At 39.9% G+C, this 15,991-nt stretch overlaps 1 protein-coding gene across 3 annotated transcripts in view; it reads left to right on the top strand.

Moving 5' to 3' along the window:
- Positions 1 to 15,991, top strand: part of LOC126419014 (uncharacterized) — a 474,218-nt gene that overhangs the window by 314,813 nt on the left and 143,414 nt on the right. The gene's annotated exons all lie outside the window — the stretch shown is intronic.

Genomic DNA, 15,991 nt, shown 5'->3' with positions numbered 1-15,991 from the left:
CATGATGCATTGTGTGTAAGTGTTATCATTGTCAATAGCATCAAGAATCTCATTGGAAAATGCCACATGTTTGCGTTTCTCATCTGGGCGCAGAGCTTGTAACACTTGTAACTTGTACGGCTTCGTAACCAACCTACATTACAGAACACGCCAAGTTGTTGTTGTAGGAAGCTGTAACGACGAGTTGATTTTGAAGGACTGCATTGGAAAGCAGTTTGAATTTGTGCAATATTTTCTTCACAACATGAGTGCAGCCAGGGCTCTTTCCTTTACATACACATCCTGTGTCTAGAAACTGTTGATATCATCTGCGAATGTTCCACCTATTTGGAGGATCTATTTGGTATCTCAACCTGAAATATCTTTGTGCTCTAATCATTGAATTGCACTTCGCAAACTTGAGAACACAAAATGATTTTTGCTGCAGAGTAGCCATTTTAAACATATGACAGTTACCAAGCAAACCAGAAGACAATGGACATCTAGCGGCTATTAATGTAAACTAGACTATGTATTCGTTCCTCCAATAGCCGAGCTGAGGTGCAGTGATTGACAGTTTAGACAAAATAATACTTTGTAATATGTACATTATTTTTGAAACACCCTTGTATATCTTCTGTTCATCTTTTTTTGTTTGTGGCATAGTCAGCCAATTCAAGCAGAGCAAGCAGTAAACGAAATCAAAGAAAAATTTGGAGTAGCAATTAAAGATCAGGGAAAATAAATAAAAACTTTCAGGTTTACCAATGACACTGTAATTCTGTGAGAGACAGCAAAGGAAGAGAAAGATGTAAGATGAACATCAACAAAAGAAAAACCAGGATAGTGGAATGTAGTTAAATTATATCAGCTGATATGCACTTAAATTAATAGATGAGTTTTGTTATTTGGGCAACAAAATAACTGATGCTGGCTAAATTAGAGAGGATATGAAATGTAGAATGGCAGTGGCAAGAAAAGCTTTTCTGAAGAAGAGAAATTTGTTAATATCGAATTTTGATTCAAGTGTTGGGAAGTCCAGAAGTTATTTGGAATGTAACCATATATGGAAGTGAAACATGGGGATAAACAAACAGTCATGTGAGAAGAAAATAGATGCTTTTGAAATACGTTGCTACAGAAAAATGATGATAAGATGGGTAGACTGTGTAATTAATTAGGATGTACTGAATAGATTAGGGTACCGGTAGACAATAAATTTGTGGAGCAACTTGACTTAAAGAAAAGATTGATTGATAGGACTCATTCTGAGACAGCAAGGGATCACCATTTGTTATTTTTTTTGTGGGGGGGGGGGGGGGGCGGTAAAAATTGTAGAGGGAGACCAAGAGATGAATACGTTAAGCGGATTCAGGAGTATGTGGGTTGCAGAAGTTGTGTGGAGATAGTGAGACTTGCTGAGGATAGAGTAGCATGGAGAGCTGTAGCAAACCAGTCTGTGTACTGAAAACAATAATAGTAACAACCATCACCATTGTTTATGTTTGCATGAGAAAGTAATGTGGAAACAAGTGGTTACATCTCTATATTTAATCAGTCATGGTTTAGTATCTCCAAATCTTGATTGGTATCAAAGTAAGATGTTCCAAGATTACTCTGAATTGGCAACCCGACATAATACAACTGATTTTCTTCATCGTACTTTCAGTTATGATCTCCACTGGATTTTCTAGATGCTGTTATTAACCTTGCTCATTAGTACACAGCAAAATTAATTTAATGAAATTGGGTTATACTAAGTGGCCATGAGAATTATTTAAGCTCTAATTTTGTTTATTTCTTGTGAGAATAAAGATATGAGAGTGATTTATCAATACTAGGAAATGTCTACTCCATTCAGCGAAGCAGCATTTGTCTGCTTCCAGATGTTTCCCTGCAATGTCTCAAATGAAAAGCTAAGACTGAATTTCTGTCAGTGTTTAATATCACTTACACTATGTGATCAAAAGTATCTGGACACCTGGCTGAAAATGATTTAAAAGTTACTGGTGCCCTCCATTGGTAATGCTGGGGTGTTGGCCCACCCTTAGCCTTGATGAAAGCTTCCACTCTCACAGGCATACATTCAATCAGGTACTGGAAGGTTTCTTGGGGAATGGCAGCCCATTCTTCACAGAGTGCTGCACTGAGGAGTGGTATCAATGTTGGACAGTGAGGCTTGGCATAAAGTCTGCTTTCCAAAACATGCCAAAAGTGTTCTGTAGGATTCAGGTCAGGACTCTGTGTAGGCCTGTCCATTACAGGGATGTTATTGTCATGTAACCACTCCGCCACAGGCTGTACATTATGAACAGGTGCTCGATAATGTTGAAAGATGCAGTCACAACCCCCGAATTGCTCTACAACACTGGGAAGCAAGAGGGTGCTTAAAACATCCATGTAGGCCTGTGCTGTGATAGTGCCATGCAAAACAACAAGGGGTGCACCACAGCACATCATCACCACCTCTGAATTTTACTGTTGGCACTACAGACGTTGGCAGATTGTGTTCACCGGGCATTCGCCATACCCACATCCTGCCGTCGGATCGCAACATAGTATACCGTGATTTGTCACTCCACACAACGTTGTTCCATTGTTCAATCGTCCAATGTTTACGCTCCTTACACCAAGTCACGCATCATTTGGCATCTACTGGTATGGTGTGTGGCTTATGAGCAGCCGCTCAACCATGAAATCCAAGTTTTCTCATCTCCCGCCTAACTGTCATAGTTTTTGCAGTGGTCCTGATGCAGTTTGGAATTCCTGTGTGATGGTCTGGATAGATGTCTGCCTATTACACATTATGACCCTCTTCAACTGTCGGTGGTCTCTGCCAGTCAACAGATGAGGTCGGCCGGTACACTTTTGTTCTGTACATGTCCCTTCACACTTCCACTTCACTATCACATCAGAAACAGTGGACCTATGGACATTTAAGAGTGTGGAAATATCACGTACACACGTCACAAGTGACACCCAATCACCTGATCACATTCGAAGTCCAGAGCACCCCATTCTGCTCTCTCACGATGTCTAGTGACTACTGAGGTCGCTGATATGGAGTACCTGGCAGTAGGTGGCAGCATAATGCACTTAATATGAAAAACGTGTGTTTGGGGGATGTCCGGATACTTTTTATCACATCGTGTAGGTGTGAGTCAATTTAAATGTTGTATTGCATCTCAGATATGCCACCTTACACCAAAGTTTCAAACCAATCAAATGCCTCCTGTACTTGGCGCCTCCTGTACTTGGCAGTTGCCAGGAGGGTTGCATAAGTATCTGAATGAAACACTCAGAATGATCTTATTATGATAACTTTGAATTTCTCTTTGTTCCATAGGCTTTATTTTCCTAATTGGTCTTCACTGAAATCCTAATAACTAGCATGTCCTCCTCAGTCTGTCTGCCTTGCTGTTACATAGATAACAGCCCACACCTCAAAATAAAGGATGACTTACTAGAGTCAAGTTCCTTATGTTATCAACTGACTACATGTCGTGTGTTCCAGGTGTGTGTGCTGGCCTTCACTAGTACTTGCTTCACATTCTGCTTTGAGCTTGTGATCTGGACATAGTGTGCCATTCACACTGATGAGAGGACAGCCTGACCAAGACATGCACACTGTGAAGTACATCACCACCAGATTAGTTTGTGACAGTTACGCTGTCTCAGATGTCACCCAGGTACTCCCTTGCTGTTGTACCTTGAAGCAGCAACTTCTCACACCTTGGTTTACTGTTAGCTGTTGACAACATTCTTGCATTAATATCTAGATTTCCTAGAAATGAGATAATAACAAAGGAAATAAAGCTAATTAAAGGCCCATGTGGAGAAATGCAACCAAAACATATAAATTGGTAGGATTAAGAAATGTCAGCATATAGTCATACACTGAGAAAGTGGTGAGACACAAATGAGGGACGATGATAAGTCTTTGTAACATAATTTGTTGAGGTGATCTATTGCTTGTAGTAGATTCTGTTTAATTTATGTAAAGAAAAAGTGACTGATAAGGTATGTTCCCATCACCTGGCAGGGCATTGTAGAAATTGGCAATGAAGTACAACGCAAACACTCTTCAGTATTTACATCTGAAAGAAGAGTTCAGCATGTGTAACAAGTCACATTAATTCATTTAAACATCAACAGTTATCTGGGTTTACATGTTGCTATAATTACAAATAACAATTTTATTTGTTGCTTGTCCCATACAAGTAAGGTGCCCCCCCCCCCCCCCCTTTCCCTCCTCTCCCCGCCCATGCTTTTGTTGCATTTGATAGTACCTTAATACACACAAAACACTATTATTTAAACTCTAATGCTCTTTTGAATGTTTATACTCAATAGAAGGGAGAGCCTTGTGGTTAATACTGACATCAGAGACAGGGACTAGCGTGAGATTTTTCTGAATGTATAGCCTCAAAATTTCTTTGAACAGCTAGAGAACAGACTTGACAGGAAAGTGTCCTAGACCAGCTAGTAACTAACATAGCTATCTGAACTTTTTTAGTCAGTTAATGGAGAGGCGGGCGTCGGGGATTTTAAGGCTTTTATAACATTAATGATATTGAGCAACACAAGGAATGTTTAGAAAAAGGTAGGAACATATTTTTGCTTAGCATGAGTGAGGTATAAAAAATATTTAAATAGTAAACATCGAATATTCAGCTCTGAAGACAAAGATGTGGAGCACAAATGAATAAAATCCGAAAGATTGTACAATACCCCTTAGGCCAGTATGTTCTGAGCTAGATTGTGAGGGATAGGAAATAGCCTCTGTGGCTCAATAACCGTGTTAGAAAAATTGCTACAAAAACAAAGAGCTTCATCACAGATGTAAGTAAAGTCAGAGCCTTTTTTTAGCAAATAAGAGCTGAATGGAGCGAAAATGAGCAAATTTTAAACGTTTTGTGAAGCTAGTAAGCAGACCATCATCATCCATTCTGGCACAGCAATGGAAGATGACATAGAGGAGGCCAAAGTACTGAATTCGGCCTTCCGAAACTGTTCCACTGCCGAAGATGGTCATACAAATGCTGAACTGATGGATGTCGGGACAGGTGATCATGGAGTCAACAAAAGCTGCTCAACCAAGGAAAGGCATCAAGACCATGTGAGATTCTACAGAGGCAGTGAAAAAATACTTATTCCCTTTTAGCAGCAGTCTATCATAGATGGCTGGAGAATAAAGGGTAAAAATTGACTTACTCCCATTTTCAAGAAAAATCACCAAGCAAAAGCACATAAGTTGGTCAGTAGATGAGATGTGTTTCACTGTAGCAAAGATGAATTGATGCTTGTAGCTCTTATGGTATGCATTTTAGAGCGCATGTTTGCTAGACTTCTTGACTTCGAGTGATCGTTCTTGTCATATCCCTGAATACTGACCATCCCTCCTTGGACATCATTATAGTATTTGACCTGGTAATTGAAATAAAAAAAGAGCACATAAATATCTGATTCATTACTGTTAGATTACATTATTGGTGACAAATCACTGGGAATGAAAACTACCATAAAATACTGAGGAGCAACTATCAGCATGGCCTTAAGTGGCATCACCACATCAAACAAATTGTAGGGAAAGTAAATGTCAGGCAGAAATTCATTGGGAGAATCTAAAGGAAATATAATTCACCAATTAAGGTGCCTTAAATTAAATAATATACATTCGACATGAGTATTGTTCATCAGCCTGTAGAAGACAGAGCTAAGAAAACATCCGACGAAGAATGGTGCGTTTCATGATGGGCTCATTTAGTAAGTTTGAGAATGTTACAGACACACCAACGAACTCAGTGGCGGACACTACAGGAGAGGTATGGTGTATCATGGAGATATTTATTTTTGATCTGAAGTGTGTGCATTCCAGTCAGTCTGGTGACATTATTACCTCCAACATGTCTTATGAAATGACCATGATGCAATAATAAGAGAAATATTAGTTGGTACAGGTGTTCATCGACACAGTTGTTCATCGACACAGTTGTTCTTCCCACGCTCCATTGACGAACAGAACAGAGACGAGGAGAAATGATGATGCATTGGAAGCATGATATTACGCAGTTGTCAGAGGACATGCTTTACTCCCTCATTATTGTGTATCAGCATTACATTGAGAGTAAGCCTTCTAACGAAAAATTGGGAAAAAAAGTAATGCAATATTATACATATTGTTCTCAATTGTATTTAAATTTAAAGAGCCTTAGAAGTAAAACATTTCAGAAACTTACCAAATGGGATACAGCAATTAGACAAATAATTAAGATGTTGACTGAGCAATAACATGTTTTTCATACAAATAAACAATGGAAACTCCAGGTAACTTACCATAAAGAAGACACGTCAAGTTGCAGACAGGCACGATTAAAAGACACTCGCATATAACGTTTGGCCATAGCCTTAGTCAGTAGAGAGAGAGAGAGAGAGAGAGAGAGAGAGAGAGAGAGAGAGAGAGAGAGATAAACACACACACACACACACACACACACACACACACACACACACACACACACACACACACGAGCAAGCAAGCACACCTCATGCACACACGACTGCCAACTCCAGCATCTTGGGTTGGAATGCAACATCACATGGGATGCAAGCAGCAATCTGGAGGAGGTGGGGAAGGGTAAGGGATTGTAGTGTATGGATGGGGGGAAAGTGTGTAGGAACTAGACTGCCAACAGGCACAGCATCAGCAGTTTGTAGGGCAGGGAGGTGGGGAGAAACAGAACAAAGAAAGAAGAGAAGCAAGGAAAGACGGATAGATGTATTGACAGAGGGCTGCAAATAAACAGGGTGGCAGATGTGAAAGGGGAGGAGATGATAGGAGAGAGAGGGTGGAAACTATTTGCTGGAGGGTGTGGAGACAGTGTATAACCTTAGTTTGAGGCTGGGATAATTATGGGAGTGGAGAATGTGTTTTAAGGATAACTCCCATCTGTGCAGTTCAGAAATGCTGGTGGTGGAGGGAAGGATCCAGATGACTCTCGTAGTGAAGCAGCCTTTGAAATAAAGTGTGTTATGTTCAGCTGCATGTTGTGCCACAGGGTGCTCTACTTTCCTCTTGGCCACAGTTTGGCAGTGGCCGTTCATCCCGCTGGACAGCTAGTTAGTAGTCATACCGATATAAAAGGCTGTGCAATGATGGCAGCAGAGCTGCTAAATGAGATGGCTGCGTTCACAGGTGTCCTGGCTCCTGAGGAGGTAGGATTAACTAGCAATAGGACTGGAATAGGAAGTGCTGGGTGGTTGGATTGGACTGGTTTTGCGCCTGGTCTTCTACAGGTATTATGATCCTTTTGGCAAGAGGTTGGGATTTGGAGTGGCATAGGGATGGACTAGGATGTTATGGAAGTTGAGTGGGCAACGGAACACCACTTTAGGAGGGGTGGCAAGTATCTCAGGTAGTATGTCCCTGATTTCAGGGGATGCTGATAGGTAATCAAAGCCCTTATGAAGGGTTGAGGAGGCCACGCGAAGCGGATGGTGGAGAAGGTGTTGAGTTGATGGAATAACACAATTTTACATGTAACATGAATCATACTAAAACTTTTTTTCCACAATTATTAAGCACTGAAAGAGAGGGTTTTGAGTTTAAATCCACTTGGCCAGCTGAGAATGTAAAGATATACCAATGAGAAAGAGCTAGAAGATACTCGAAACACAGTAGGAGTACTGCCCATGAAGGTAAGCATTCAGGGAAAAATTGTGCTTGAGCAAAGTTGTAATCATTCAGACAGATTGAATATGTAAGTGTCTTCTACACGAAAGTCATTCCAAAGAGAGAGAGAGAGAGAGAGAGAGAGAGAGAGAGAGAGAGAGAGAGAGAGAGTGTGTGTGTGTGTGTGTGTGTGTGTGTGTGTGTGTATACAGAAGCCCACAACTATTTGCTTGGTCATTTAAACAACAAGCCTTTGTGACCGATGTTGTTGTTGTTGCCTTCAGTCCTGAGACTGGTTTGATGCAGCTCTCCATGCTACTCTATCCTGTGCAAGCTTCTTCATCTCCCAGTACTTACTGCAACCTACATCCTTATGAATTGTGACCGATATATGTTGTTCAATGTTCTCATTGCACATTTGCATGAATTAATGTGAAAAGTGCACCAACAACATTTAACACCATGAAATGAAATGGTTGGTCAATCACACATGCTAATTAAAACATTAACCACCTTCTGCCACAGTATTTCCTGTGTTCATTATGTATTTTTTGATGGACTGACTTCAATAAGGTTTTCAACAGACAGTCGTAACATACTACCAAACCACCAACCTAACCTACCTAAATACTACTCCAGTCTACTGGCCTCTCTTTTCTATCAAATTATCACTCAATATTGCCAAATCCTGCATTGGGAAGGGAGATAACACAGAAAGCGAAACTGCAGGTTGAAATCCGCAAAAGGGTGAAACAGAGCAATGCTTTTTATCTGTGTGTGAGAGGCTTAATGTGGAGGATAGGGGTGCAAATGAACTGTAAAGAACTGCTGTACAAGACGCATTTTACACCCATACTGAAATATGCGTCGGAGTCTTGGACAATGCCAAGGAGAGAGGAGAAGAGAGTAGTTTCCAAGCTAGTGAGACAGTAATTCCTAAGAACAGTGTTAAGGGATGTGCAGAGAGAGAGGTGAGAAATGAAGACTTTAATAAGGAAAATAGAAGAGAACAATTGAATGATAGATTTGAGAAGAGTGGGTTAAAATGGTTTGGACATGTAAAGGGAATGGAAGAACACCAAATTAATAACTGACAGCACAGGCGGAGGGGTGAGCAGGGAGGGGGCAAGCAATGGAATGAGTAAGCTGGGTTGAGTCTATCTGGATCATTCTAAGGAGGAGGAATCTGGACTGCATCAATGAAGTTGTAGAAGAAGAATGGTAGAAAGACGAGGGAAAGTGGATAAATACCCGAACATGTCCCAACCCATTCTGATGTTGGGTAAATAGAAATGATGATGATGATGATGATGATGATGATGATCATATCAAATCAGCATGTCACATCTAATGAAGTCCAAGGTGATTATATTCAGTGCTCAGAATGCTGTATAAAAAGAACCACTGCTCATAATGAAATCAAATTTGAATGGAATATTATCAAATACCTATAGACTTAATGTAGTATAATTTACTGCTGCGACCTCCAAGCTCTGTAAATAAAAGCCAAAATAGATAGACATAAAGAAATCAACCTTCGGTTTGTCTTGTCAATGTACCAGGATTGCTGCTGGACAGAAGCTTTGAATACATGTCTCATGGTTAACATTGTGACACAGTTGACAAAACACAAAGGAATTCAATGCATTAGCTGCCAGTGGGCATTGATCTATATCAAGTCGAAAATTTTTGTTGGACCAGGATTCGAACCCAGGTCTCCTGCGTACTAAGCAGATGCACTGACCATTAGGCCATCTGAACACAGTTACCACAACTACTGCATGACCTACTCTAGTACACCTCCCATTAGACACAAATTCTCAAATTATACTGCATACTACTGATGTAGTGCACCTGCTCATTAGCCTTATTACTCACAGAATCCCCTAATTCCCATAACAGTTTGAGCTTGGTGGGTGCTCTGAATGTATCATTTGCTGTCATCACCTTACTAAACATGCAGTCAACAAAGTGACTATACAGCAGTGCTGGGCAATAATCAAAGTGGGCACAACCTTCACACAGTTGCCCGGTTCTCAGGTTAGCATTAGGTGTGGATATACCACTTCAAGTAAACAATACATATTAAAGCACTATATTGTAGAAACCAGTCTTTGTAATAATGAGAATTTCACTAAAATCTAACGATATTTCAACAAATCTATGTTGCTAAGAGGTTATCCCAATTCAAGGTTCGTTGTGCAAATTTCGGGTGCGGTTTGCCCATCTAACAGGTTTCAGTGGCAACAAAAATTTGACTTAAAGCCGAAATTATTGACTAAATTGACTCTGTTATAATCTGCTCATTAAGAGGTATATTTTGTGTTAAAAGTTCTTGCACAGACAGGTATAACAGTTGGAAACTGTGTACTTACAATAAATTTCTTTTATTTTGCCTCTATGTTCTTGTAGGTCCTCAGACTACTGGTTTCAGTCAGCAATAACCATCTTCAGATATGCAGCAAAATATGGCACAAACACAAATACAGCTAGTGGGTTGTGTACAGCTAGTGGGTTGTGTACAGCTTTAAACATTAAAACAATGCATGCTGAAAGGTATTACTGACATGCATGTAAAAACTGTGTGCTTTAAATATGACGAGGCATACCTGTTTGGTAAAAAACATGTCCTAATATACTGGAACCAATGTGCTAAACACAGAATCAGCTCAACCATCATCACACACATGTAATTTATGGTGTATACAAGAGTCATCTTGTCAGCTGCACAACTGTTCAAAACAAACTGCTGCACAATAGCCACAAAATGTTTGGATCACAAGCTCGCCAGATGTCACTACTGTAGGCGCACACACATCCTCCAATGGTAATTGTATGATGTAAAATAAAAAGTGGGATACAATCAGTAAAGTCTGTAGTGGACTTACAAGGGGAAAAAGGCATTGTAAAAATAAAATGCAGTAAATTAAGCATGACAGAAGACAGATTGTTAAGAACAAAAAATTACATAACAGTTATTCTGATACTCTCTAGTTGCAGTGTTTTAGATAATGGTATTAATAATGAACAGCTTCCAGAGTACACATAGTAATATAAAATTTATAATACAGATAGAAGCCCAATGAATGAAAACTGAAGCAAATAATCAGCGCCCTCTGTTCGCGTTTATGCAAGAATGCCGCATAGTTGAGAAGCGGTCAGAAGAACATCACTGCCAGAGGGCTCCTTGTACCCTGAGGCATGTCATTCCAAGAAAAGAATGAAATATGTAAAGAACTCAGCATTTTAAAGCAAATTGTTGCAGCTAACAGCTTCTTTGTAAATAACGTCACCTGCCCTTACAGCAGGCGAAAGAAACTTATAATAAACAGCTGGCAGACACACATGCCCAGAATATAGAACCAATAAAGAAAGAACAAACACCATTCCTATGAAATTTCTCTGCAAAACGTTCCTGTAAATAGAAAAATGTTTTAGAAAATCTGATGTCAGATGTAGTTTTCAGGTTAACAACACCCTAAAACTGTGAGTAAAACATAAACTGAGAAGCACATATGACAAATTTTACGGCTGTGGAGTATGCAGAATTCATTGCAGTAACTGTGATAAATACTATATCAGTCAAGCTGGCTGTTCTTTTAACGTAAAGTTTAAGGAACATTCACAACAACGTAACAAAAACTGATCATTCCATAGGGAGCATTGAGAATAGTATGCTTATTCACCACAATCTTTTTCCAAAGGGTGGAAAAAGGCCTCTTAACTTGCTGGAACAGCTCGAAATTTATAAGGTGAAACACCCAGAGCCAGCAGAATTTCGTAATTGGTAAAGCAGTTTTGTTCTCATTGCCTACTTCACATTGTTCTACTTCAATCACAGAACAGCTCTGTTGCTTGTATCCTGCTTTTGGCTTCACCCAGTATACAATGCTTTACATATTTAGCTTGTTCTCTTACATTGTGCGTAGAACTCTAGTGTTTTCTTGTCCCTTCTCTATTTATATAATATACTTCATTAACTAGATAATCTTGTTCATGCACTGGTATGGTGCTTCGTCATTCTTCTCGTCGAATGGCATGCCACAGGGAACGAGGGGGATAACGGTCAAGTTTCTCTGATCACTTCTCACCTATGTGGCATTCTGACGGTAGCACCAACTGAGGGCACTGATTATGTGTTGCAGCCTGTTTTCATTCATTGGGCTCATTTAGCTGTCTGTTTCTTTAGCTATCTGTTTTGTATGAAGGTTGACTGAAAAGTAATGCCTCCACCTTCGTAACTCTTCAACAGTTGGCAGCATTGGTATGCGGCAGACATTGGCTTGTTCTGTAGCCTCTTCTCTACAGCTCCAGTTACCGGGAAGCCTTAGGATTAAATGGTTGTATTGTTACAGTGTAAGGCATGGAACCTTGCACAGACGGTCGGTCAATGCAATTTAAGCAACGTGCAGTCATTGAATTCTTGACAGCAGAAGGTGTCTCCCGAAAGGAGTTTCATCAGAGAATGAAACCTGTTTGTAGGGATTGTGTTGATTTGAGTACTGTGTGTCGTTGGGTGAGTAAGTTTAAAGATGTTGAGGTGGGAACATCTGACCTGCGTGACAAACAAAGAGTTGGATGTCCTGTGGCAGCAACCACAGTGTTTCACAAGCAAAATGTTGGCATATTGATTCAGGACAATCTTCTTATCACTCAGAGAGAAATTGCAAGCACAATTGGCATTTCACAAGAACGTGTGGGTCACATTATTGCTTTGCTTGGCTATTGGAAGGTCTGTGCACTTCATGTGCCACCACAGCAGAACCTCAGAGACTGAATCTCACCACCGTACCACATCCTCCATGCAATCCAGATTTAGCGCCATCTGACCTCCATCTGTTTCTGATAATGAAAAACGATCTGCAGGGACATCATTATGCTTCTGATGGAGATGTTGAGAGAACTGTGAGACTACATTTGTGGAAACAGTGTGTTGACTTCTTCCGTGACGGCTTCAGAAAACTTGTTCATCATTAGCGGAAATGTATCCAATCTGCTGGTGATTATGTGGAAAAGTGAATAACGGTAATTAAAAATCACATTCCAAGGATTATTTCTGCATTTGATTTATTAAAATATTCCCATCCAAACCCAATCAATGAAGGTGGAGGCATTACTTTTCATTCAATCCCCGTAATTTTTGTGTTGTTATATGTACTCCGGAAGCTGTTCACTATTTATACCGTTATCTAAAATATCGCCCTAGAGCATATCAGAATTACTGTCACTTAACTTTTTCGCTTTTAAGAATCTGACGTTTGTCATGCTTAATTTACTGCATTTTATTTCTACACTGCCTTTTCCCCCTTATAAGCCCACTACAGACTATTGATTGTATCCCACTTCTTATTTTACATCATACAGTTACCATTGGAGAGTATGTGTGCGCCTACAGTCGCGACATCTGGTGAGCTTGTGACACAAACATTTTGTGGCGGCTGTATGGCAGTCTGTTTTGACCAGTAGTGCTGCTGAGAAGATAACTGTTGTATACACCATAAAATACATAAGTGTGACGATGGTTGACTTGTTTCTGTGTTTAGCATTTGACGAAGCCACGTTGGCTCCATTACATTAGGACATGTTTTTTATAAAACAAGTATGCCTCGTCATATTTAAAGCGCACAGTTTCACATGTATGTCAGTAATATCTTTCATCATGGCTCTCTTTTTTTTTTTTTTTAAGGCTGTAGAAAATCCACTAAACGATGGCGCACGATAAGTCACCCGATTGAATTTTGATCCTACAAGTAAACTATTGGGGCAATAGCTTTCAAATTGTGCGTTCAACTTTATGCAGTTCATGGAAATCGTGCCAGATGTTGTTGCGAGCTCATCGCTTCCATTGTGAGTCCGCCATTTCAGTTTGCCTTGATGTCAGACAAAGGACGGTTGACCGTCGCACAAAAGAGAAAGACTGTATTACTGTTTGCAGCGACAAAAAGCGTTATATTGGCCAGAGAAGGTTTCATGCTCATTTCGGCACACGATTACCTCTCAGCCCACAGACAATACACAGATTACATCAGAAATTTGAAGGTACTGGGTCTGTTTTGGAGTGTGGGCGGCCACATGCACATACCATACATTTGTAGCAAAACATGGAAGCAGTTTGAGTGGCTTTGAGTCGTAGTACGAGTAAATCAACAAGAAAAGCCATTACTGAGTTGGGAATTTCACGCTGATCTGTACAAAGAATTACTCAATCCAACCTTCGCTTGTATCCATGCAAGATGACTGTGGCGCATAAGCGTACTGTGAGAGATAAGGGGTGGAGACGGAATTTTGCAAGGTGGGCAATAGAGCAAGACCAAGAGGCAGTGCTACACAACATATGTTTTTCTGTCGAAGCTTATTTTTACTTGAATGGTGTGTGTATGTGGGGGGGGGGGGGGGGTGTCATGATGTCAAGTCATGGGATCATTGCTCCGCTCTTCTTTGATGCTACAGAAACCGGTGAACGCTATTTACACATGCTATGAAACCAGTACTTTCTCAACTCATGGCCTCACGTCTTCCATTGCAGACACAATGGTTTGTGCAGGCTGGAGCACACCTACATACTGTCAACATTGTGCTCGATTTCCTACATGAAAGACTTGGCCTTTACGGTATTGTCAAACAGACTTCCAGAATGTTATGCAGGAGGCGGAATGTGGCCGCCCCACAGCCTGGACTCTAACCCATGTGACTTCTTCCTTTGGGGGTTCCTTAAAGAGAAGGTGTACCACAGAAAACCTGAAAATGCAGTGCATCTTAGGGCCATCATTGTGGAGTTACGGTGCGCCATTCCAAAAGATTTGTGTCACAGTTTCGTCACAAATGCATGTAAGTGACTTGAAGGAGCTGTAAACCAATATGGCAGTCATATTGAACGTGTGATTAATTAGGTTGTATTTTCAAGTTGTATTCTTTACTTCTACATCAATAAATTTCAAATCTTGTCAACAACAAATGTGTTATTCATGAAACAATCAGGTGACTACCATTGTGCGCCACCCTGTATTTGTGTTTTTGCCATATTTTGCTGCAGATCTGAAGATGGTCATTGCTGGCTGAAACCGGTAGTCTGAGGACCTACAAGTTTGTGACCATAGATGTGAAATAAAAGAAATTTATTCTAGATTTTCGTGTCACTGTTCCATTTACGACCATGTCACAGCTTGTGAAACTATCTGTTCTTATTGAGGCAGCATAGCGGACTGCCACACTTACCAAAACTATGTTCCTCCAGTATTTGAGAAATCGTGCACTAAGTGACTTGCAACAAACATTACACATATTTTCTAACCTTCAGTATACGTTTTCCCTTACTGACACACCCATAAAATGCTGAAAAAAAAAAAAAAAAAAAAAAGAGAGTTTCACTGACTAAATTTTTGCTGTTTAGACACGACACTTTAATTTATTACTTCTCTACTACTAACTCTATTCACAACACATTTTGCAGACAGCGTCAACATATACGGTAAAACGTAGTAATTCGCACACCGTCAATTGAAACTTTGGTTTTATGAGGTGCATGACTGATGACTACTATGCTAATAGTAACAGTAACAGTAACAATAATGATAATAATAATAATTTGAAGGATGTTGTCTGCTGGGTTGCAGAAGCTTGGGACCACTTAAAATCAAAAGCACTAAAACAGTCATGCGAAATTCAAGAGAAACATAGTGAAAGTGAAAGAATAATGAAAACAACAATGACACTATCAGACGAAAATGAAAATGAGTGGTTGTTGATCTCATTCAACATTTTTCTCGATGTGAAGATGCAGACAAAACTGAACTGCAAATGTCGTTGAACCAAGATGATCAGTATGAAGTGACTGACACTGCTGTTGTGGTAATGGTAAATGAAGGAAGCAGAGTGTCTAGTGATGAAGAGAAAGAGGATGATATTGGTGCCAACAAAATGAGTCACATTGATGGATTGGGGTGGCATTAGAATTAGTGTTGCACTATTTGATTCTTTTTCAGAAAATGTGCAGTAGTAATGGTTGTACAATAGTTTATGTATATGTATGTTTTTATAGTACAGTGTTTGAGTTTCTACTAGAACTTTGTTTCTAAGTTATACATTAACTGTTGCAATAACTTTGTTTACTGTAATAATACTCTGAATATAATGTTCCGAATTTGTTTTTAAATAAAAGGTCTCTAAAACTGTCACCATGTAATTTTAAGTTTTTTACGTATTTGAGCTCCACTTGCCCCCAGTTAGATTGATTGAACTGTACCACAGGATGTACCTGCAAAATTATATCATTGTACAACACACAGTTCAGGAGATGGGAAATCATACACATTGAGATATGTGAAAAACTACCTTTTGCTT

The sequence above is a fragment of the Schistocerca serialis genome, chromosome 9 (assembly GCF_023864345.2).
Source record: "Schistocerca serialis cubense isolate TAMUIC-IGC-003099 chromosome 9, iqSchSeri2.2, whole genome shotgun sequence".
In the NCBI taxonomy this organism is placed as follows: Eukaryota; Metazoa; Arthropoda; class Insecta; order Orthoptera; family Acrididae; genus Schistocerca; species Schistocerca serialis.
Note: the sequence above shows the minus strand (reverse complement) of the source record. Positions and strands in the feature narration are given on the sequence as shown.